Raw genomic sequence first — 23681 nt, 5'->3', positions numbered from 1 at the left:
CGGGAGCAGGTGTGCCGGGAAGGGACGGGCAGGGGGCAACGTCCACGCAGGGGAGGGAGATAAGAGGAACATAGGGGGCGCGCAGAGGACCCGGCGCGGGGCGGGAGGGGCGAGAGGCCGGGGATGCCCGGCGGCGGGTTCCGGGGTGTGGGGGCAGCCTCTCCCCTGGGGGGCGCCGGAGGGCGGGGGTCAGGGGCGGGGAGGAGGTGGGCCCCGGCCGGCGCGGGGGCGGGCGGCTTCTCGGCTCCCCGCCCCCGGCCCGCCCCTCCGCGGCGCCATTTTGCAGCGGCTGTTGCGGGGACCAGAGGCAGCAGCGGCGGGCACTGCGGCGGGAGGCACGCGGCGACGGGAGCCCCGCGAGCTGCAGCCAGGTGAGCGCCGGCCGCTGCGCCCCCCTCCCAGCCCGCGAGCTGCGCCTGCCGGGCCCAGCCGGGCCGCGAGGTGCCCGCAGCGTCCACGAGGCCGGCCTGGCACGGCCCCCGCGCGCTGTCACCGGCCCCGCGGCGCGGCCTGCGCGCCCCCACCCCGGCCAGTTGCTGTGGGGCCCGCGGATGTCCGGCGACCTCCGGTCCCCGCCGGGCCCGGCCAGACCCCCGGACGCTGACCGCGGGAGCCGCAGCGCACGGGCCCTCAGGCCGCGCCGCGGGGAGTCCAGCGGAGGTCCCCGCGGGGCTGGGCTGGCGCCGCAGCCGCCTCCTCCCCGGTCCTCGGCCCGCGCGTCCCGGGGTCGCTTTCCCCTCACTCCGCCGCAGGAGGTGCGTGCGGACACCCGGCGCCCCTGCGAGAATCAGGGTCATCAAGAGGGGCGGCGAGCGGCGGGGCTGGGGGTGCCGCCTTTTTCATTTTTGCTTTCTTGTCTCCTACAAAGGCTGCGCCAAGTAATTTTAGAAGCAGCTGCTCGGACCCCAGGCCCTTCCCTCTGGCCTGTCCCACCCTGGGGTCGCGGGTTCCCCTTGTTGCCACCATACTGCAAAGAGAAACTGACATCTTTGAGTGTGACTACTTTAAGGGTGCAGAATGTTCTCCTCCCTTTGACTTTCTGTGTCCCCTTGAATGGGTAGCTGTCAGGAACTGGGCCTGCAGGCTGGGGGTTTTAAGCATGACTGATGGGAAATTCTTGATTATCAGGGTAAAGGGTAAATGAGGGCAACTGCAGGTGGAAGAAAGGCACTCAAGGGATTTCTGAGGCGTTAGCAGTAGCTGCTACTTTTACTCTGGGAGACGGGAGGGGAAGATGCTGTCCCTGCTGACATTGGAGTCATCCATGTGCAGAGAAGGCCGGGGATGTGGGACGGGGAGTCCCGAGACGGTCTGTTTTGAGCTGTCATTAGTTGGCCATGTGACCTCCCTCCGCCAGTTTCTTCCTCTTTAAAGCCACAGGCTAGATAGAACCTGGGGCATCTGGAGCATTTAAATTACACTTTTGCATTTGAATGCTGTTAGGCAGGTGGCCTCACCATTTCCCCTTGTCTACGCCAGCCCTTCACCTCACTTGACTTTGACCTCCTAGCCCCTGAAGGTGTTTGATTCTGGTGGGATTTATAAAGGGCCTTTCCCCTCAAAAATTCTGTGCTGGGTTATTGTAGCCTCTGTCGGGATCACTTGTGAACCTATCTCTACTGGCCTCTTTCACTCATTCGAAATTTAATAGCTTTTGGGCACCAACCTCTTAAAAGGCCAGCAGTGGCATGCACAGTGTAAGTCCTCATGGCACACCTGCTATATAAAAGGATGTGTCCATCACCTGTTTCACCTGACAGCCTGAGCATGAGCTCTGCGTTTTAGACTATTTCCTTTGCTACAATGGCTTCTTTCTTTGAATACCAGGGCATTTTTCTTTTGGCTTCTTTGCTTGGAATGGGGAGTGATTTTTTTTTTTAAAACTAGCTATTTCGATAACTTTTCATATTGACAGTCTTTTTTATTTCAGATGGTTCATTGGCAGTTTTGTTTTCTGACTGTGACCCAGGTAATTGCGCTGAGGTTTAATGTCTGTTAAGGTGTTTCAAAGATGCTCATGAAAGTCCCTGGCTGGAATACTGGAGAGGGTTTTGACAGGATTTATGCTACACTCCCTATGCTGTTTGTGTAGCAAAGGCTAGTGGACTTAGCATTGTTACCAGAAGGGGGAACCTGGCCCTGAGCGGGTCTGCCTCTGGCCGGTAGCATGTGGTTTCTTTTTTTTTTTTAAAATATATTTTATTGATTTTTTACAGAGAGGAAGGGAGAGGGACAGAGAGCTAGAAACATCGATGAGAGAGAAACATTGACCAGCTGCCTCCTGCTGGGGATGATATGCCTGCAACCAAGGTACATGCCCTTGACCGGAATCGAACCTGGGACCCTTCAGTCCGCAGGCCGACGCTCTATCCACTGAGCCAAACTGGTTAGGGCAGCATGTGGTTTCTTGACTTCGTGCAGGAAAGATTTCACAACACAAGTCCAGGTGATTTTTAGAGGATGTTTGTTAAAGCTGGAGACTGACACAAGGAAGGGTCTAGGATAGAAGAAGCAATAGGAGAGAGACTAGACGGGGAAATGAGCCCAAGTTGGCCTACTTTGGCTAAGAACTCAGAAAAAAGGGGGCCTTGGGCACAGGGGGTTAGCTGCTGTCGCCTGTTGCTCCCTGGTTGCAAGCCTCAATGGGGTCCCTTAAAGTTTAGGAGATGCATGCCTGTGGGGGGAAGAGAAAGGCTCCCGCATGCTCCTGGGAGGAAGAGTGAGTCTTAGGACCTTCCCTTGGGATCTTCTGTTTTGAGGTTTTTGTTTTAAATATATTTTTTATTGATTACAGAGGGGAAGGAAGAGGGAGAGAGATAGAAACATCAGTGATGAGAGAATCATTGATGGACTATCTCCTGCATGCTCCACACTGGAGATCAAGCCAGCAATTCAGGCACGTGCCCAGACAGGGAATCAAACTGTGACCTTCAGGTTCATAGGTAGATGCTCAACCAGTGCACCACACTCGCCTGGCCATTTTGAGGGTTTTTAAAGACTGGGCATTTAGGGGAGGTCTTAAGGGAGGATCTAAATAGAATATTTGTCAGTTTTATGCTGATGTGGCAAAATGAGATTTATTCCCTTAACTTTACCCGTCCTTCGATCTCTGCTTATCTATCTCCTGAGTAGGGTGATTAAAGCTATTTACTCTCTGGTTGTGGAGAGGTGTAAACCTTTTACTATTAAGTGTCCTTGGTTACAGAAGAAAGGATTTTGCGATTTACTAGATGGCTGTAAACTGCTTGGCCATTTAACCATCGGTCTCAGTTTCCCTGTTCCCACTTGTCTTGACTTACTAGCCTGTCTCAGCATTGCAGAAATGAATTAGATGGCCCGGGAGTGAGCTCATGTGTAAGGAGTAAGCTCCATCAATCCATGCACTAATTTGGTGCCAGGTGCTGTTGATCAAATCATTGTTGATAAAATTCAATCTTTGTCCTCAAGGAACCTAAGGTCTCTAGTTTGTTGGATTTTGGAAATCCTGAGTTGGCTATTGTCATCTTCTTCAGGATCTCTAAAGACAAACCTGAGGTTCATTTAGAGACTGATTCCTGGCACCACTGGTACCTTAAGGAATTTTCCCATTTTGGTTAAGGGAATTAAGTCAGCAGTTACAATTTGCAGTTATATAGTGCTTTGTATGTGTAAATGAAAGCTTTTTAAAAACGTATTTTAAAAAAAATTCTCTTAAGCTTTAAAAATTTAAACATTTTACAGTTGTCCCATGACCTGTTTCCAGGCCTTGCTTATAAAGCTCCCAACACACTAATCTCAAAGCCGGAAAACCTAACCTCATTAATTCATTTTCACTCCCTGCTGTTCTTCCAGTTATTCTCTCCCTCAGAGGGCCCCCATGTCTGGGCTTTCTTTTATTCGTTTGTTAGGGAACATTGCTGCTCCAGGTTAAGTTGTGCATTACTGCCACGGGTTTTCTACAAGCCCTTTGTGTGCTTATGGCACTCCATTTTCTCCCTGGCTTTGCTCTTTGTAGCCTATTATTTATCACAGGTTCTAGATTGTGGGCTCTCCAATAATTGAGGTCTGCTTGCAGCTTATACTTTTCATAGGCCTTTCACACATTTAAGGCATTTATTGAGACACTGCTGTGTGACTGGCAGTGTTTTGGGTACTCTGGATGCTGCATTGAGATTCCCTGCCCACATGGAGCTCACACATTGGTGGGGAGGCAGACAATGAGACTTTGTGCTCTGAAATAAATCTGTCAGGATTGGGGGTATTGAGTATTGGGGTGGGAGCTGAACTTTTAGGAAGGGTAGACGGGGAAGGCCTGAGTCATCCTTGAGTGAAAATGTGGAGGAAGTGCCTCATAGTGGGAGGAAGAGCATATCCAGTGAGGAAGACGGCAAATACAAAGGCCCTGAGGCAGGAGGAAGACAGTATTTAGTTTTGAGGTCAGAGAGACAATGGGAGTTGGATCATGTAAGGCCACGTGGAACATGGCAAAGGCCTGTAGATTTTACTGTTTGAAAGGGAAGCGGGGGCCATTAGAGAGTTTTGAGTAGAGGAGCGATGTGGACTGACTTAGCTTTTAGTAGGACATGCTGATTGTTGCTGTGTAAGACTAGACTGAACACAGGGAGGTCTGTTCTAGGCGGTGGGAAGGGCACCCGGTGTCTTGACAAATGGGGTCAGACTAAACCTGGGTTCAGCAACCTCGGTACTTGAGTTCTGGTTAGGAAATAGTTCATAGCCAAGACCCAGACTGTAAGAGAACATTTATTTGGTAAATCACAGAGGTAGAAGAAGTAATTGCTAAAAGAAATGGGCTTAGGAACTGAGTTATTGAGGTACAGGAAGCGCCCTTAGAGCTTGGGAGTGAAGAAGCTAATGGTAGCTTGCCTGAGGTAGGGAAAGGGAAGGAGAAGGCAGGAGCATGCATCTGTGAGGGAGAGCCCTCTAGGTCTTCCTACCTAAGGCTTATGGGGGTGAAGATTTTAGAGGCGGTCCCAGGGGAAGATCTCAATAGAATATTCAGCAGTTTTCCAGGTGTGTCCTTTCTGGTTTGTCATCTCCATGGATTGATTGGTGTCATTATTTAGTGCATCTGGTTCTAATGTCAGCCCTGACTGTTTTTGTTGCTTATCTGGTCTTGGAGCTGAAATGCAACAGATGCATAGATGTTATCTCTAGGGAGGACAGGTTGGGGGTTGGGGAGGCGAGGTCTCCCGTACAATTGATTTCTAGGCACCTGGGACTTTCCACCCTGCCTTCCTTATCTGCCCTTCCTCCTTGCTCTGCTCACGTCTAATTCCCTGCAACACAGCTACTGCAGGCCTGAGGGTGGTGAGTCAGATCTGGGAGATTGGGGATGGGAGGTAGTGAGAAGTAATCTGTTTCTGAGGTGGGTCTGAGGAGATTGCTGATGGACCAGATGTGGGGGGTGAGAAAGAGAGTTGAGGGCAACACCAAAGTTTCTTACCTGAGTACCTAGAACCATTAATGGCTACCCAAAGTAGCCATTAACTCAGATGCTCATGGAGCAGATTTATTTATTTATTTATTTATTTATTTATTTATTTATTTATTTATTTCAGAGAGGGAGGGAAGGAAGAAAGGAGGAGGGAGAGAGACACACCAATTTGCTGTTCCACCCACTTACGCATTCATTGGTTGATTCTCGTATGTGTTCTGACTGGGCATTGAACCCATAACTGTGGTATATTGGGACGACGCTCTAACTAACTGAGCTACCTGGCCAGGGCCTTGGAGTAAGTTGTCATGCCAATCTGTCATACCCAAATACAAGTGGTAAAAGTGGGGGCACCTGTTGGGGAGGTCCTTTTCCATGGAAATGTAAGTCTTCTTGGGAAGGTCTTATTGTATTTTGTCTTAATTTTTGCTCCTGACCTTAGGTAATTCCTTGACTTTAGGTTTAAGTGTGGCCTCTAAGTCCCTCTATAAAAATTTACTCCACGGAGAGTTCTTTCTACTCATTTTCTCTTTAACCATTCCTTGTACTATTTAGTGGTGTTACATGTTATGCAGGCCTAGAATCTAAAGATGGCAGAAAAAGCAAAAATCTGGATTTATCAAAAATGACCCTTGACAAGTCCCTAAATCCCAGGAAGTGTGGTAGACATGATTTGCATATATACTCTATAAAGAAATATTTAAGTATTCAGGTGTAATGAATGCAGTGGTAAACAGTGTATAATTTCAGAGGATCCTAATTAGGACTTAAATCAAGGGTTCTCACTGCCACCAACATTTCAGACACAGTGTAGCTCACTGTCTCTTCCTATTTGCCATCATTTTAACTCAAAAATTTCCTTACTCATTGTTTTCTCTCTGCAGTCTCAATGAGTTCTTCAGTTTCCTCCGTCAGTGGGGAAGGACCTCCGATTGCCTGGCTGCCCCAAACCTTGGCTTTCTCTGATCAGTGATCAGGAAAACCTTCTTCATTCGTGGGCTCTTTCCATAGTGTCTCCCAAAGCAGCTGGTCCCTCAGGCTTTCTTGTTTCCGTTGTCCTGGGGCATCTCAATAAGGGCCTGGTAGAGGCTCATCCAGCTAGAAGGCCACCTCTCTCTCATATGTATGTGAATCTTACAGAGTCGAATCTCTACATCTTCTAAGTTGAACATGAGAGCAGTTGAAAAGATGCACTTTTTCTCCCTAGGAGCCTCTTCAAGCAATAGAGGGGACCTAAGAAAGACTAGACAACCCTATATGATAGGGCCAATGCAGTAATGATGGTGCCAATGGGTATCAGCTATGTCCTGGGCACTTGAGGTCATCATTGTTTTTGTCCTAACAGTTGGCAGGCAAGGAGGTTCTGGTCTGCATTTTATCAGGGAAGGAACAGAGCTTGGGTAACTTCTCTAAGTTAACTCCTGGGTCTTGAATTCTGCTCTTAATGCTCCAATAATCCACGGGGCCCTCAGTGATAGAATGCTATTCCTAGGTCTTGTCTGGGTTTTTAAATTCCAATTGGCATAGAAGAGGGCAGAGAAGCTAGCATTAATTAGGTGGGTGCCGGGTGCTCTTCCGGCACTTGCTGTGTCACTGAAGTTGTTTAATCACAGCAGTTCTGTGGAGTAGTTACTACTATTCCCCTTTGACAGCTGTGGATGCTGAGGTCAGGTGGGAGGGCAACCCCTTGCCCAAGGTGATAGTGCTGCCAAGTGGCAGAGCCTGAATTTGACTCCAGGCTGGTCTGATTGTCAAGCTCCAAGTTAGATTTTAATCATGCTGTCTGTGCCTTTATGTTTCAGGATGCTTTTCTTTTTCTTTCTTTTTTAAAAAATAATTCTTTGTTGTTGAAAGTGTTACATATATCCCCCTCCCCCTGCCTCCCAGGATGCTTTTCAAGAACTTGGGTCTGAAGGTAGAGGTGGGCTGGCTGGGGAAGGTGGCATTCCAGATGGAAGGAACAGCATGAGCAGAGGTGGAGAAGCATGTGAGAGGGATTGACTGTGTCAGGATGCTTGGAGGGAGGCTGAGGATATGGTGAGTGGAAAGGGTGTACAGAGAGTATAGTTCCTTTGACACTATATTGTGGGGCTTGAATTTTGTCTGGAAGGTCCCGGAGAGCTTTCTTGAGGGGCGTGTGACGGGTTAAGATGTGGTTGTAGAAAACTCTTTGGGACAGCTTGGAGGGTACATTGGGAGGAGACTGAGGATCCTTCTCCCGTCTTCCTCTTATCCCATCTGTCGTTCATTCCTGGCTACAGTGTTTGCCTCTCTGCACCCTGGCTTGAGTCCTTTGTTCCTCCATTTAGTTCCCGATTTATTCCTGGAAGAACCTTCCACAGCCTTCCTCTCCAACACATTCACTTCTTTCACATTGGTCTTTCTTTGAGGTGGCTTTTCCTTGATCAAGCAAACAACCACACTGCCTGCTTTAATTCATCCTGCCTCAACTTTTTCATTCTGGACTATCACTTCACAGGGAGAGGTCTTGGCATTACAACTCTTTGGCTGGTCTTCTCTCCATTTCTGATGGAAAGCACCGCTGGAAACTGGATTTCTCATACATTCCACTGTAGTTGGGGTTTTAGCCTCAAATGTGGTTTGTCTTTCTTTTTTTTTTTTTTATATTTTATTGATTTTTTACAGAGAGGAAGGGAGAGGGGTAGAGAGTTAGAAACATCGATGAGAGAGAAACATCGATCAGCTGCCTCCTGCACACCTCCCACTGGGGATGTGCCCGCAACCAAGGTACATGCTTTGACCAGAATCGAACCCGGGACCCCTTCAGTCTGCAGGCCGACGCTCTATCCACTGAGCCAAACCGGTTAGGGCTGGTTTGTCTTTCTTGTCCTCTCTGCAATGCTGGCTCAAATCCTTTGCTCTCTCCAAAGGCAAATCACCTGGCAGGGGGTATAACCTCTTCCTTGTCTAACAAGATGGATCTCGAAGGAGAGTTTCTTATTCAGAAAGTTTGGGTGGGGCTTGGTAATTTGCATTTCTAACTGTTCCTAGGTGATCAGGATGCTGCTGGTGAGAAAACCCCCAGCATCTGTTTTTGTAAATCAGGTTTTATTGGAACACAGCCACGCCCATTCAAGAGACCATTTGACATGCCAGCCTAAAGTATTTGCTATTTGGCCTTTTATAGAAAAAGCTTTCTGCCAGGGCACGTGGCTCAGTGGTTGAGAGTTGACCTATGAACCAGGAGGTAACGGTTTGATTCCCCGTCAGGGCACATGCCTGGGTTGCAGGCTCGATACCCAGTGTGGGGTGTGCAAGAGGCAGCCGATCAATGATTCTCTATTATCATTGATGTTTCTATCTCTCCCTCCCTCTCTGAAATCAGTACAAATATATTTTGAAAAATTTTCATTTTTTGGTTATAAGGTGCAGATATTCTATGCTTTGAATTCAAATCTGTCAGTCTTTTTTTCCCATGCCCTATCTACCCCAAGATTTTATAAATATTCACCTATATATTGTTTACTTTTTTTTTAATCTTCACCTGAGGACATGTTGGGGGTGGGGGAAGAGGGAGAAAGAGAGAAAAAGAAACATTCCTAAATGGGGATCATACCCTCAACGCGGGCATGCGCCCTGACCAGGAATCGAACCATGACCTCCTGGTTCAGAAGTTGATGCTCAACCATTGAGCCATGCCGGCTGGGTAGTTCTTTAAAAAAAAATTTTGGCTACAATCAATCTGTTTGTATATGAAGTAAGGATTATTTCATCCTCTACATTTATTCCATCACCATTTATTCATTGTCACCCTTTTCTTACTAACTTAAAATAGCACCTTAATCATGTGCTAAATCTTTAGATCTGTCATGGGACTTACTGTTTTATTTCATTTATCTGCCTATTCCCTTGCAATTTTTGTCATTATAATCACTTTATAGTAAGCTTTACTATCTATCTGACAGTGCCTATGCTCAATTCCCCTTTTCCCCCCAGTATTTTTCAGTTTAAGGTTTCAAAATAACTTAATGGGTAATTTCATTAAATGTTTAAGTTCTTTTGGGGAGACTTATCTTTATAATATTAAATTATTTGGTCACAAACAAATGTTTTGATCTATGCAGGGTTTTTTTTTTTTTTTTAAATCCTCACCTGAGGATATGCTTTTATTGATTTTAGCGAGAGAGGAAGGGAGAGGGGGAAAGAGAGAGAAACATAGATGTTGAGAGAGAAACATTGATAGGTTGCCTGGTATGCATCCTGATTTGGCCCCAACTGGGGATCGAACCTGCAACCTAGGTTATGTGCCCCGATCAGAAATCAAACCCGCAACCCTTCAGTGCATGGGACAATGCTCTAACCAACAGTGTTCCAATCAACTGAGCCACACCAGCCAGGACTATGCAGGTCTTTTATATCTCTCATTTTTCTAGATTTTTTCCCCTAATATATGGTATACAGGTTACTTGTTTATTGCTCTTTATTTAAAAACGTTTGCCATTTAGAGTGAGATGATTTCCCTTTGCTCCTCCCTTCCTGCCACGTACTCTGTTTCCTAACTGTATTGTTCAGAGTAGTTGTGCTAGCAAAATCTGTGTCCTTATAAGATAAAAATTTATTTCTTGCTCACATTTTTCTAGGTGGTTCCTCCCCACTAAGTGATGAGTTGGGAAACGAGGCTCCTTCTGTCTTATAACACAACTGACTGTGGCCTCTAAGTTTGCCATGAAATTTTATGCATGGAAGATGTTTTTATGGGCCAAGCGTTGAAGTAGTGGTATTTGCCCCAGTCTGTTGGCCCCATCCAAGAGAAATGGAGTTATTTTGTGTGCCCATGATGAAAATGAAATAGCACTGTCTGCTGTGCCACCTAACTAAACTCTGTTTCTGTTTTTCAGTTGATTCTCTTGAGTTTCTTAGTAATCATAATAGCTGCAGATAATCACTTTGTGTTTTTTTCTTATACATTTCTTATAATTTCAGAGTACTTACAGAACAGTTTTAAATGTGACAGTCAGTTTTTTTGGAATACCATATTGTATATAATCTTTACTGATATTGAAGAAGTACCCTATCTTCAATACCCTTTTCACTAAATTACAGGATTATACATGGTGTTTTTGAATGAACAGATTTTGTCACCTTGATATTGACCTTGGCGTTTTGTATACCACAGAAATTTTTGGTAGCGTCTGTCCCTGTTATTGTGGTAATTTTCCAAATAAGTCCAGTTTCCCTGCTGATTTTAGGATGACCTCAAATGTCTTGCCAGGAAGAATTATATGAGTTATATCTTTCCTTTGGGTTCATCCCAAGGGCTTCTATTTTCTAGCCACGCTGTCATCTTTTGTGACCGGGATTCTGACCCACAGTCTTTTGAAAGTGTTCTTTCCCTCAGAAGTTTTGTGGGTTATTTTTTCTCTTCCTTTATTCTTTTATCCCTGTGAAGATAAACTGAACATGCTAGCAATACCGATTTTGCCCTTTCTGTTCAAGTTCTCCTTTTTACACCTGCTTCCTGACACCCAGTGTGAGACACCCAGTGTGAGATCAGGCCCTGCATGTCCCCATTTTGAATGATTGCTGCAGAGTGTGTTGTTTGCACCCTCATCTCCTGAGTTCCCAGTTGGACCTGCTCTAGATGATACCAGCAGGGGCCCTGAATGGGGGGTAGCGGGGGGAGAAGCAGGAAGTTCTTCTTTACCTCTGGGAGTCACATAGGGTAGGGAATTTTATTACTTCAATTAACAACAACAACAAAACCCTCACAAAAAACACACAAACAGACATGGGGTTCAATTTACTTTTTCTAGTGTTTAGTTTAGTGCTTAGGGTAATACTCCAAAGTAGCTTCAACTCTTTTTCCATTTCTGTTTTCAACTCTGAGCTCTTGTACTTACTGTTTTGTTTCCTGAATCGGTGTTGGTCAACTCCTAAAATGTACTTCCCAGGTTTTTTTTTCTTTTTTAAATATATTTTTATTGATTTCAGAGAGGAAGGGAGAGGGAGAGAGAAAAACATCAATGATGAGAGAGAATCATTGATTGGCTGCCCCCTGCACGTCCCCTACTGGGGATTGAGCCCACAACCTGAGCATGTATGTGCTCTGACTGGGAATCGAACCATGACTTGGTCCTAGGTCGGCGCTCAACCACTGACTCACACTGGCAGATGGGCTCGTGACACAGAATAACACTGAAAAGAAAAAAGCTTTATTGATACGCTGTAGTTGTTTTTTTAGTATATTTACTGATTATATAATCATCACACTGTCTAATCTCAGAATGTTTTTATTGCCCCCAAAAGAAACCCCATACCTAATAGCAGTCATTCCTCATTTTTCTCTCCCCTCTGTCTCTGGCAATCACAAATCTATACTATTCCTATGGATTTGTGTTATCTGGACATTTTATATAAATAGAATCCTTATAGGTGATCTTTTTTTGACTGGCTTTTTACTTAGCATAATGTGCTTATGATTTATCCATGTTGTAATATGTAACAGTACTGCATTTTGAACTTGAAGATTTTTCACATCATGATCCCAATAAATGGGAACTTTAAGTGGGATGGCCTGGAAGTTGGGTGCTGTTACTCTCTAAACAGTCAGAAAGGGAGGCGAGGTGTCATTTACGAGCTTTCCACTCAGGTGGATAGTTTTGGTGTTTAGAGCTTTTCCTTTTGGGCACATACGATGTCCTTTCTGGGCTGATAGAGCTCTTGTGCCTTAATTTCTTATTTTTATGTTCCAGTAGAACGAAAAAAATAAAATTTGCAACAGACTCAGAGAATAACCTTTAGTGACTCTTTCTAATTATGTCTTTTAGGCTTTTTTTCAAAAAACCTTATTTTTTTTTTTTTTACAAAAAAAAAAAGAAGGGCTTTCCTTTGTGTTACAGGTTTCTGAAATACTTGTCCTAACTAGACTTTAGGGCTCATTAGTCTGAGGTTGTGGATGGGAAACTTAATAATTCGTGTAGCACACCACAGGGAGTAGGCACTAATACCTCTGTGCATTTCCTGGCGGTATTGTTCTCTTCACAGTTTCTAATAAGAAATGAGATGGGTCCTGGCCGGTGTGTTGGTTAGAGCATTATCCTATGCACCGAAGGGTTGAGGGTTGATTCCTAGTTAGTGCACATAATCGGGTTGCATGTCCTATCCCTGGTTGGGGTGGGTGCAGGGGGTCAGCTGATGGATTGCTGTTTTCTCTCACATCTATGTTTCTCTGTCTCTCCCTTTGCCTACCTCTCTATCTAATTTCAATTAAAAAAACCATGTCCTCCGGTGAGGATTAAAAAAAAAAAAATGAGATGGGTCTGGATTCTGGTTCTCCAGCTACCTCCAACTGAATGGAGTCTCTGCTCCCTGTCTGTATCCCCCACTGCCCTGGGAGGGTGGAACTTCTGATTTCTAAACCCTTTGTGTTCCTTCTCCCACCCACCTTTCTTGAACCCTGTTCTCAGGCAGGGTGCTGGGTCAGACACTGGGGCACAGTCTGGGAGAAGTTGCCTCCCTGGAGCTTTGGCGTGTCCATCTCCAGGTCTTCCCTCGTTCTGAGTTCAAAGTTCTGACCTCCAGTCACCTTAATCCGGTTGTCATCTGATCGTGAGCACTCCTAGACATTTTGGAAAGGTTTTAGGAAGTCTTGGGTTGAGCATACATAAAATAGGCTTCTCATCTTAGTTCTACTCAACAGTGTTTGTTCACATGCTAAGGTACAGTTTATTAAGGGGAAAATGGAACCGTTATGTTAGCAGGATTTAACTTAACTACCATGGATAATTGTCATTGGGTTGCATGTTTAACTTGGTCATTTTGCCAGGAATATAAATCAGGTATTACTCCTAGATCTTCAGGTAATTAGGAAGATTGGTGCAGCTCCCACTTTCCTTGAATTAAATGTTTCCTCTGTGTGCCCCAAATGGGGATCGAACTCGAAACTATTTTCTTAGAGCAATGATTTTATTGAATATGCATTTTTAAAAGGATGGCCGCTCATCATTTTTAAATTATTTTGACCAAAAACATCTAGCTGAAAATGATGGCGAGTATTTCTCTGATCTTGGAACAGGGGGGGGACTTTCAAAGCATAAAAGTGATAGAAGAAATTGCGAAAAGATAATTAGATTTAACACCAGAGAGATTTTAAAAGTGTCTTTTATTTCAAGTGGTATAAACAGAATGGCAAAGCAGTCATTTGTTCTTTCTGGGGAAAATGTTTGCAGCATGACAAAGGGTTAATGTCCTTAATTTACAAGGTGCTCTTACAAATGAATAAGAAGAAGCCAAACCTGCTGAAAATGGACAAAAGGCACACATGGTTCATAAGATAATTTATACACAGGGATCAAAGCAATCAATATTGAAACCATTCTTTTCATGCCAAATTTGTAAAAGTTAAAAAAAAAAAAGAATCTAGGAATGGCAAGTGAGGTTAACATAACAGTTGTCTTCTCTTGGGCTTTCTTTGTTAATTCGTCTGTTTTACAATTAGGAATAGGGAAGGTTTCCTGTTTTCCATTTCTTACTGGAAAGGTTAGGGAATAACTGGACTGTGAATTTGTCTGAGCCTGGCACCTTTTTGAGCAGAGTTCTTTGCTTTTATAATTTTTTTCTATTTGTATGTTGTTCAGGTTTTCAAAAAAGTTTTCATTTTAAAAATTGCCCATTTCACCAACATTTTCAGGTACATTCATGTGCTCCTTTTGCAACTACTTTAAAAAGTACAAACTAAAATAAGAAAAAAAAAAAAGAACCCCCCCCCACTCCCCAAAATGAAAAGTACAAGCTAAATGTAAAAGCATGCTGAGTACATAGCATTTTTATTGGCCCTTGTTTTCAGATGTTCTTTGTGATATTCAAGTATCATTTTAATTTTTATTGAAAAGGTTTTTGTTTTTAAAATCAGGCGTTGGAGTTTTGTTAGCTTTTTTTTTTTTTTTTTTGGAATCTACTGAATTGATATAATGGGTTGGCTGCTCAAGAGTTCCTGGGCTGTGAGTGGTATTGGCTCTGGGGTTAAATCCTTCCTGCTTCAGAAGTGTTAATGTTACCCTTTTTAAGGAAATGGTAAAAGACAAAGACTACAATTCTATATTTTTCTAAAATTTTTTAAATTCTAAAATTCACCTGAATTTTTTAGTGACTTTTTCTCTCTCGATGAAATAAAAATTTGGGAATCACCACATATAGCATTTTGAAAATCCCAATTAACAAACAGCAGAAGCACTGTGAACAGTTTTTTTAAGTTCCCAGTGGCCTTTCTGGGGGAAAGTCAGGTGGGGCGTCTTTGTGCTCCAAGTGAGGTTCCTCTGACCTGCTCCGGGCCTGCGCTTTGATCTCAGCCCCCTAGCCCTGTGCTCCAAGGGCAGGTTTTCATATTTCCCGAGTGTGGTGGAACGTATGAATGGTAGGGGTGTTCCAGTGGCGCTGTGACAGCAAGTTCAAGGATGCTCACTGATGACTCAGGCCTGTTTTTGTTGAGTGACCCTTCCTGCTTAGGTCTTTCCTCAAAAATAAATTTGCGTTTTTCCAATATTAGAACTTCCGACTTAGTTCTGTGTTTTGGTCTATGATAGTTTGTAAAAGTTAAAAAAAAAACTCAGTGGAGTTAGAAAGCCATTTCTTCCAAATACTCATCTTACTAGTCAGCTTTAAGAAATACTTTCCAAAAATACATCTTCATGGTCTATGACTTTCACTTATCCTTTCAGAATTTTCCTATGATTTGTAGATAAAATGACATTTGGTAGATTTGCAGCTTTGCCCTCATGGAAACTTAACATGGTTTTTTCAGCTCTTTAAAGGATTTACAAAGGAAGCATATGCATGTTGGAAAAGAATTCTAACTGGTCAGAATTGTATAAAGCAAATTTCAGAAGTCACCAACTCTTATACCCCCTGGACTTCAAGGCGGTTTGATGTTTATCCTTTCTAACCCTTTTCTCTCCACAAATATGTGCTATATAATTATACTTTTAATAAAAGTGGAATTCCACTAATACATGTGCAACTTGTATTTTCGAAAGAACAATATATATATATATATATATATATATATATATATATATATATATATATGATTAGAGTTTATTTAATGAAAAGTAAGCTATTCTTTCAAAGCTTTTCATTACTTTTTTTCACATGCTTTCCATTATTCCCAATCCTCACTAATGGGTGTTGCTTTTGTGCCTCTGTGACTCTGTCATTTTTAATAGACATAGCTTAAAATAGATTGATGGTTACCAGTAATTTATTTTGGGAAATAAATTTATTTATTTATTGCCTCACATGCAAAAATATGTTTTAGAGAAAAACAGAATTTCTCCATTCATATTCTAATCACTCAAACTTACTGGTAATATTTTTTGTCCCGAACTGCAAAAGGTTAATTAATGTTCAGTGTCTGAAATTAATTAAAAAATATATAGGATCACTGGGGGTTCATTAAAGGCTGGGCTGCTCCAAGTGTGCTGCCTTTTACATGCATATTGACTTTGGGGTCATTGGTGAATGACCCAAAACAAACAGTGGAGGTGAAAGATTCACAGCTTAAGTATTTTCTAATGAGAAATGTGTTGGTATCTGGCTAAACTATCACTACCTCATGCGATTTTCTTTTCCAGAGACAGCCGCAGGAGTCTGGCTCTGTTTTATTTTAATTGATTTTTGGAGAGAGGAAGGGAGGAGGAAGGGAGGGAGAGAGAGAGAAACATTAAACTGTTGCCTCCCGCACTCTCCCGACCAGGTAATCAAACCTTTTGGTGTACGGGGATGCTCCAGCCAACTGAGTCACCTGGCCATGGCTCTGGGTTTTTGTAAAATTGTGAAATACATGCATAGGTGCAAGTATGTATTAATACATTCACTTAATAAACAATAAAATGAGCATGTGTACCTAGTAATAACCCGGCTTAAATAGAATGTGACCCGCTTTTATGGAAGCACCTCCAGTGTATTAATACTTTTTAAAGAGGTTTTAAAAGAAGGTGATTTTTGAATAATTAAATCTTTGATTTCTCCACAAATACAGTATCCTCAGTTCATTCTAGTGGAGGCATTGGAGGCATTGTAGAGGTGCAATGAGAGGCAGGGCTCTCACCCTGTAATGCCACATCTCTTACAAGCTCTGGGACCTTGACAAGGAGTCTTACCCCGCTTGAGTTTCTTACCTATAAAGTGTGGGCCCAGTGGTTCCCAGGGTTGTGGAAGAAAGTTCTTAAAAAAGTGTTTTTTTGTTGTTTTTTTAAAATCAAAGCCCTGTGCTAGAGAATATGGAATTAAAAAATTATCAAAGAAAATGCCCTGGCTGGTGTGGCTCTGTTGGTAGGAGCGCTGTCCCATCCTGTACCGAAAGGTTGAGGGTTCAATTCCCCATCTGGGCACATACCTAGGTTGCCAGTTTTGTCTCCGGCCCCAGCCTGGGCATGTGCAAGAGGCAACCGAAAGATATTTCTCTCTCACGTCGATGTTTCTCTCTCTTCCTTCCCATTGCTCTAAAGATCAATGAAAATGTCCTCAGGTGAGGATGAGAGGAAAGAATTGTCAAGGAAGAAAGCCCAAGTGAGCACAAAATTGCTTTTTCCAGATGTTCTAAAATACGATCTTCCAAAATATTTGTGCAAATGGAGAGTTGATTTTTAAGGGACCAAAGGTGCAGTCTGTGATCCTGCCCAGGGATGGGCTGGGCCTTGGAAATACTCCTTAGAAGTGAAGAAGTAACAGCAGCAAGTTCCAGGAGTGAGAAGTGGATGCCATTCATGCAGTGTGCCTCCTGCTGGGTTTACTATCACTATTTATCATCTGTTTCTTTTCTGGCTAGGTCTTAACCCTGCTAATCGGGACTCCCTGTCTGGTTTCGAGCTTGGACCTCGACAGCACAAGGAAATGGAGCTCGGTGGTGTGTAATGGAAAGCATATGGACAAGTCCACGTCCTGGCATTTAGGTGCGTCTGAAATACAACCTTTGTCGTTCTGTGTTTCATGACAGAGTGTGCCGACAGCTTGTAGCCTTGTAGCGTTAGAACGCATTTGTGCTTGACCTCACCCTTTGCATGTCAGCAACAGTCCAAGTGTAGTTCTGGGAATAATTGTTAGGTTAATGCTAATGACAAGGTAATGGACTTCTTTAGGCCACATTCCATGTAGATTAAACTAGAAAATAAATAGGCACAGTCTTGCCACTTACATTAATCACAAGGTAGGAGGTAAGTCTTTTTGTTTTACATGTTTTTGAGGTTTGTTTTTTTTAATCAGCAAACATTTGAGTACCTACTGTTGTTGGTGCTCCTGGTCAGGGTTATATGTATGAACCCTGGGTGTAAAGACATTTAAGACCTGGTCCCTTACTCTCTCAAGCATTCTGCAATTTAAGCAATGAGGCTAAGCATGTATACATTAAAGGAGCTTTCCTTTTTCCCCTTCTTTCCGCCTACCCTCTCCTGCTACCAAAGATTGATGGGCATTTTGTTTATTTTAATTATTTTCTATTTTAAACAATACAACAGTGAAATTTCTTGTACATATTTTGTCCATAGTAAGTTCCTGGCAGTAAAATTGTTGGGCATAGTGCATAAGGTCCTTCAGTTGTTAATTTTTGTTGTTGCTAATCCTTACTCCAGTATATTTTTCCCATCTTTTTTTTTTTTAGAGTGGAAATAGAGAAAGAGAGAGAGAGAGAGAGAGAGAGAGAGAGAGAAACATCGATTGGTTGCCTCCCGCATACCCCCCAACTGGGGCTGGGTTTGAACCTGCAACCCAGGCACGTGCTCTTGACTGGGAGTTGAACCCAAGATTCTTCAGTCTGTGGGGTGACACTCCAACCACTGAGCCGCACCAGCCAGGGCTTCAGTTTTTAAATTTTGTTAGATATTGGCACTCTTCTGCTGAGAATCTGCAAGAACTTGCACTGCTACTGATAGACATGTTTTTCACTTGGTATTGTCAAAACTAAATTTATCCAGTGTAGTGGGTATGAAACATTGCCAATGGTATTTTTATTTATTTTAATTTACATACCATAAAATTCACTGTTTAGGTGTACAGCTATAAGAGCTTTCACAAGTGCTTAGAGGGGATCATTCCTTTCTAAAAATGTTTACTTTCATTTTCTAATGAAGTCAGTCCTTGCTATTTAAAAAAATAAGTAGAACCTGGGAACTTCCAAAAATTAAGAGGAAAATATCCCGGATGTCACCACCTAATGAAACCATTGTGATTATTTTTGCGTATTTCTTTTAGTTTTTTTGTTTTGTAGCCTTTTTCCCCTAAGCCATCATCATCAGATTGTATATGTTACATTCTAAAAGTAATATTTATTAGTGATTAGGGGAAGACAATTTCGCCTGGGGATACCTGCAAAATAAATGCTATCCCAGTTTCACTTACCGCCCTTATATTTCAGCTTACAGATTTTTCTCTGCTGTGTTGTTTCATAGAACTACTTTCTCTCATTCCTGGTGGTCTGTGGTGGTCGCTTGTCAAACGGACAAGCTCAGGTTTAACGTATCCAGACCTTGACATTACTTGCCTCGCCAAACCCACATCCTTACTTATTTCTGAAGGGGGCACTCTTGTTCTTTTCTTAGAGGTCCTCTTTGACACCAAGTTTTTGATTTGTTTTTGTGTTTTCTTTTTCTTTGACATCACTCCCTCTGTCCATCCCCCTTTCTTTGTCACTTCCATCATCCCAATTGCCAAGATTATTGTACTCAGATTAACACACAAGCTTCTTGATCTTCCATTTTAAGATTATTCAGCAGTGGGCTCTTTCTGGTCTCTTCTGCCCAGAAACTCGGGTTTCCTAAAGTTGTGTTTACATTGGACTTTTGAGAGTTTTCTTCCTCCACCTCCCACAGCTGCTCTGGGTCGGCTGTGTTCATGTCCTAAAGAATGCCCTATGCCTACCTGTCTCTGGACTCCATGGTTGCCTCCCACTTGGGACTCTCCACCCTTTGAGCCTGACTTTAGGTTCCACTTCCCCAAAGTCATTTCTGACCACTTCAAGCCCTGTTGAGTTCCTTTTGCTCTGAGCTCTCACACACAGCTCGATAATGATCATGTTTCTGTAATTCATTAGTTGCCCCAGTCTGTCCAGTCAGATGGTAAATTGGCTTCACGTGTATGCCATTTCCACCTCATTGTTTCGACTATTGTGGCAGTGCAGGAAACTGGCCGAATGATTGGCTTATCCCATTTCCTTTGACACTATCAGTACAGGTTCCAGCAAATTAAGCTCTTACTAAACAGAAAAGAGAAGGCTTGGTAGGAGGTCACGGTCCGATTCCCAGTCAGGGCACATGCCTGGTTGCGGGCTCCATCCCCATTGTGGGACGTGCAGGAGGCAGCGGATCAGTGATTCTCTCTCATCAATGATGTTTCTGTTTCTCTCTACCTCTCCCTTCCTCTCTGAAATCAATAGAAAAAAAATGTATATATGTAATGGAGAAGGCTTGCTAGTTAGTACCTTACATCTTTCATAGCTGAGAATACCAGCTCTGCCCAGTGCCTGGAGACCAGGGTGCCTGGTTCAGGCTCATTTTAGAAGTAGATCCACAGATGAGAGGGACTTGGATATAAACTGGGTCAAAAACTTGGAGGATTGAGGAGAAATTTCTATTTTAGCAGCTGATTTCTGAGAGGCTGTCTGGTAATTCTGGTGATTTTGGTTTATGGACTGTGTGCTATTGACGTCAGTGTCCCTCTTATTACTAAAGATGTTATAAAAGTTCTGTGTTGTTTGTAGTTGGATCGTTAGCAACAAGAGAATTAAATATTTACGGGAAAACTTGAGTTTTCAAAACCCTATGTAAACACTGATGATTACAGAGCTTATGTAAGAAGGTAAGGAAGGAAGGGTTGTATAACGGTTACTATGAAAGTGATTCTAAGCATATTAGAACAACTCCAGTGGGACAGTTTTTTTTTTTTTTTTAAAGATATGTTTAAAAATCTGTGTTAGTGTTGTTGGATTAAGATCAGATATTTATAAATTGTCTGAATTGTTTGCTGGCTTTCTGTTTGGTATGGGACAATCTCATCAATAAATCTGTCCTATTCCTTCTATGATAACTCTTCTTATGTACGGTATTACTTTGTTTTAGGTTTGCCTACAGAATCAGAGCCTGCAGTTTGGTAGTTATAAAGGCCCTCTGGATTTGAGTAGTGTTCACCCTTGGATGGATGCTGTGTTTTATTTAGATTTCTTGGTGCTGGTTTTGAGCTTCCAGAGAAGAGCTCCAACTCTGTTATGACCTTTCAGTTTGTGCTTGTTAGCCTGTGGAGCTTTACTTTGGCCTTCCTCAGACCTGGCTCCCTCCCTCCCTCCCCCAGTGCTGTGATGTGAGAAATTAGGTTATGGCACCTGCTCCCCTCCGTCAGAGTGTGTGCTGCACACACACTTGTGTAGGATAGTAATGTAGGGTTTGTATTGATGTTTGGATTAAAATATATGGCCGTCCCTGTGTGGTATGTGTGTGTGTGTGTGTGTGAAGTCAGAGTGTCAGAACACATTCTTTGGATGGAGTCTGAGCATGATTACTATGGTTGTATACACTGAAATAGCATTTACTTTTCTCTTTTCCTGGTAGCCACAATTTTTGGACCAGCGCTGTCCAATACAAGCATAGTAGGAGTCACTTATATAATTTCTTTTTTCTTTTTTGTTGTTGTTGGTCGTTACTAAAACCATCCACCACAGGCTAGATGGCAGACCCATGTGATAGGACTGGGTTTGTTGAGGTTGAATATGCAATCTGCATGTGGTATAAGAGGCATCACCCAGCGATGCCGTTCAGTAATATTGCAATACTAGAGGCCTGGTGCATGAATTCGTGCACGGGTGGGGACCCTCGGCCTGGCCGGTGATGGGGGGGAGAGGCCACGGGAGGTTGGCCGGGTGCCCTGATGGGGCTATGAGGCCGGCTGGCTGGGGGGAGAGGCTGTGCAAGATTGGCTGTGGGAGCGCACTGACCACAAGGGGCAGCTCCTGCATTGAGCGTCTGCCCCCTGGTGGTCAGTGCGCATCATAGCGACCGGTCAACCAGTCGTTTGGTCGTTCGGTTGCTTAGGCCAGTGGTCGGCAAACTCTAGACAACAGCTCCAAATATCAACAGTACAACGATTGAAATTTCTTTTGAGAGCCAAAAACTGACTTCTGCGCATGGGCCATGAAGTTTCAATCGCACTGTACGTGCGTGCCCGCACATGGCAATGTGTGGAAGAACCACACTCAAGGGGCCAAAGAGCCGCGTGTGGCTCGTGAGCCGCAGTTTGCTGACCACTGGCTTAGGCTTTTATATATATACTAGAGGCCCAGTGCATGAAATTTGTGCACAGGGGGAGGATCCCCTCAGCCCAGCCAGTACCCTCTCCAATCTGGGACCCCTCAGGGGATGTCCAACTGCCGGTTTAGGCCCGAACTGGCAGTTGGACATCCCTCTCACAATCTGGGACCACTGGCTCCTAACTGCTCACCTGCCTGCCTGCTTAATCACCCCTAACTGCCCCTCCTGCTGGCCTGGTCACCCCCAACTGCCCCCCCTGCTGGCCTAGTTGCCCCCAACTGCCCCCCCACCCCCCTGCCAGCCTGGTCGCCTCTAACTGCCCACGCCCCCCGCCGGCCTGGTCGCTCCCAACTGCCCCCCCCACCCTGCTGGCCTGGTGGCCCCTAACTGCCCCCCCCTGTCGGTCTGGTTGCCCCTTACTGCCTCCCCTGCCAGCCTGGTCACCCCCAATTGCCCCCCCAGCCAGCCTGGTCGCCCCTCACTGCCCCCCCTGCTGGTCTGATAGCCCCCAACTGCCCCCCCTGTGGGCCTGGTCGCCCCACGCAGCCTGCTGCTCAGTTGTTTGGTCACCCCTCACTGCAACCCCCCTGTCGGCCTGGTCGCCCCCAACTCCCCCCCACCCTGCAGGTCTGGTTGCCCCATGCAGCCTGCTGTTTGGTCGTTTGGTCACCCCTCACTAATCCCCCTGCCGGCCTGGTTGCCCCATGCAGCCTGCTGCTCAGTTGTTTGGTCGCCCCTCACTAACCCCCCTACCAGCCTAGTTGCCCCACACAGCCTGTTTGGTCGTCCATTTGGTTGCGACAGTCGCATAGACTTTTGTTATTATAGATATACTAGTGGCCTGGTGCATGAAATTTGTGCGTGGGGGAGGGGTGTTGTCCCTCAGCCCGGCCTTCACCCTCTCCAATCTGGGACCCCTCAGGGGATGTCTGACTGCTGGTTTAGGCCCAATCCGTCTTGCAATCTGGGACTGCTGGCTCCTAACCACTCACTTGCCTGCCAGCCTGCTCGCCCCCAACTTCACCCCCCCACCCCGCCGGCCTGATCGCCCCCAACTTCCCCCCTCCCCGCCGGCCTGCTTACCCCCAACTGGCCCCCTCTGCCAGCCTGCTTGTCCCCAACTGCCCCCCCCCCTGCCAGCCTGCTTGCCCCCAACTGCCCCTCCTGGTGGCCTGCTCGCCCCCAACTGGTCCCCCCACCGGCCTGATCACCCCCAACTGCCCTCCCTTCCTGGCCTGATCACCCTGCAACCATGGCTTTGTCCAGAAGGATGTCCAGAAGGTGTCCCAGAAGGTCTCCCGGTCTAATTAGCATATTACCCTTTTATTAGTATAGATAGACTAGAGGCCTGATGCACGAAATTCATGCAAAGGCCTTGGTCCTGGCCCCTGCCAGCCCTCTTGCTGCATCCAGTCTAATTAGCATATTACACTTTTATTGTTATAGACTAGAGGCCGGGTCACAAAATTTGTGCACGGGGGAGGGGGGGTGTCCCTTAGCCCAGTCTGCACTCTTGCAATCCATGACCCCTTGGGGGATGTCCGACTGACGGTTTAGTCCCGATCCCTGAGGAATTGGGCCTAAACTGGCAGTTGGACATCCCTCTCGCAATTTAGGACTGCTGGCTTCTAACCATTTGCCTGCCTCATCGCCCCTAACCACTCGCCTGCCTGCCTGATTGCCCCTAACTGCTCGCCTGCCTGCCTGATCACCCCTAACCACTTCTGCCTTGGCCACTGTGGCTTCGTCTGGAAGGATGTCCAGCTGTCCTGTCTAATTAGCATATTATGCTTTTATTATTATAGATGGTTCATAGAAGGATAGTGTGCAGAAGTATTTCTCCTCTTATGTCTGGGCTATTGTGCTCTTTCCAAAATCACCAGCTTTCCATGTAGCATAGAAATTGCTCTCGGTGTCAGATGCTGCAGCAGAGGCTGCAGTATTAGCTACAGGAGAATTGCTTCTTTCTGGAATAACACTTGGATAGAAGATTCCAACGG

At 44.9% G+C, this 23681-nt stretch overlaps 1 protein-coding gene across 3 annotated transcripts in view; it reads left to right on the top strand.

The window, feature by feature from the left end:
• The first annotated feature begins 264 nt into the window (after window positions 1-264).
• The window catches only part of SLC23A2 (solute carrier family 23 member 2), a 134440-nt gene continuing 111023 nt past the window's right edge, over window positions 265-23681 (top strand). The window contains exons 1-2 of one of the 3 annotated variants that reach the window (XM_080686436.1): window positions 265-371; window positions 17220-17343. The gene's annotated coding sequence lies outside the window, so the exon portion shown is untranslated. The remainder of the gene's footprint in view (window positions 372-17219; window positions 17344-23681) is intronic. The other 2 variants (XR_013961538.1, XM_080686438.1) reach the window with 2 other exon arrangements.

Source organism: Plecotus auritus (genome assembly GCF_963455305.1).
Source record: "Plecotus auritus genome assembly, chromosome: 8".
Classification (NCBI taxonomy): Eukaryota; Metazoa; Chordata; class Mammalia; order Chiroptera; family Vespertilionidae; genus Plecotus; species Plecotus auritus.
Note: the sequence above shows the minus strand (reverse complement) of the source record. Positions and strands in the feature narration are given on the sequence as shown.